This window comes from Zingiber officinale, chromosome 2B (genome assembly GCF_018446385.1).
Source record: "Zingiber officinale cultivar Zhangliang chromosome 2B, Zo_v1.1, whole genome shotgun sequence".
Taxonomy (NCBI): domain Eukaryota; kingdom Viridiplantae; phylum Streptophyta; class Magnoliopsida; order Zingiberales; family Zingiberaceae; genus Zingiber; species Zingiber officinale.
In genome coordinates, this window is record NC_055989.1 from 102,938,184 (window position 1) to 102,939,732 (window position 1,549).

General features: G+C 34.3%; 1 non-coding gene across 1 annotated transcript; it reads right to left on the reverse strand.

Annotated features, from left to right (window-relative positions):
* Positions 1 to 407: 407 nt before the first annotated feature.
* LOC122049893 lies at positions 408 to 513 on the reverse strand. Its single transcript, XR_006131141.1, has one exon. It is a non-coding gene; the product is annotated as a small nucleolar RNA R71 (small nucleolar RNA).
* Positions 514 to 1,549: the final 1,036 nt, after the last annotated feature.

Below are 1,549 nucleotides of genomic sequence, written 5' to 3' on the forward strand. Positions count from 1 at the left end.
TATTCCTAGTCAACAAATCAATTGATAGATAAAGATGGTTCAGAGACCTTTGAAAGACTATTCTACTCCTAAATTAGTAAGGGATTTGAGTCTGATTGTGATATCGGAAACATATGCTTCCAACTTTTCTATTAGTCCAGTCTTTATTTCTAAAGTTTAAGAAAATCAATTTAGAGGGTTAGACTCAGAAAGTCCTTATGCACACTTGACGGAGTTCTATACATATTATGACACATTGAAGTATGAAGGGCCTTCTACTAATTAGATTATGTTAGTGGTTTTCCCTTTTAGCCTCAAGGACGCTGTAAAAGTATTGCTAAACACTCTGCAGTCTAGAAGTATAATGACCTAGGACGAACTCAAAAGAAAGTTTTTAAATAAATATTTTTCCCTAAGGAAGACAACTCAACTCAACAATCAAATCTTGAATTTCACACAGAAAGAAGGAGAAATATTATGCCAAGCATGGGGTGAATTCTTAACTCTCTTATACCAATGGCCACATCATGGGATTGAGGATTGGCTGGTAATCCATATATTTTATATAGATATATCTTTCTAGTATAAGAATCTACTAGATTAGGCATTCGAGGGTTCTCTACTCAACAAAAGTTTGAATGAAGCATGTGAAATCATCGACCGAGTGGTAACAAATCTTAATGAATAGTCGGGAGAAAATCATATGACTCTATCATTCAGAAGTCCTGAGAGTGGAGAAACCCAAAACCTTCCAGAGGAAGACATTCATCTCCATCATGAAGACCTTACAGAGCTACTACCCTGGTGTAATAGAACACTGACACATATGTTAGAATGTATGAATTCTCCAACTAAAATAACTACAGATTTGGATTGTAGAGATTCCTTAGATGGAAATGGGTATAGCGATGATTGTTTGCTCCTTCCTACTTTAGAAGACCCCCTAAAGGAAAGTTTGAGATATGAAGAAATAGTGGGAGATGTGAACAGAATCTCAATACCAATATAGGAGTATGAACAAGTAATAATAATTGAGCAGAACTCTACTATACCCGAAATCTCACCACTTCAAGTGGAACTAAAGCCTTTGCTATCCAATCCCAGATATGAATTCCTTGGACCAAACTCCATATTTCTTGTAATGATTAATACAAATCTGAGTGAGTTGGAAACCAAGAAACTACTTAGAGAGTTGAGCTTGCATAGAATGGTAATTGGGTACACTGTTGATGAAATAAAAGGAATCAATCCTTCTTTATGCATGCATAGGATTTTGTTAGAAGAAGAACACAAAAGCTTTGTTGAACATAAAAGAATACTCAACCTTAACATGAAAGAGGTGGTACGAAATAAGGTACTAAAGCAACTAGATGTAGGAATTATATATCTCATTTCTGATAGTGAATGGGTAAGCCCAATACATGTAGTTTTGAAGAAAGGAGGAATAACAATAAATAAGAATAATAATAACAAATTGATTCTAATAAGAATAGTTACCCAATGATAGATGTGTATTGATTATCAAAAATTGAACAAAGAAACAAGAAAAGATCATTTTCCCCTTTCCTCC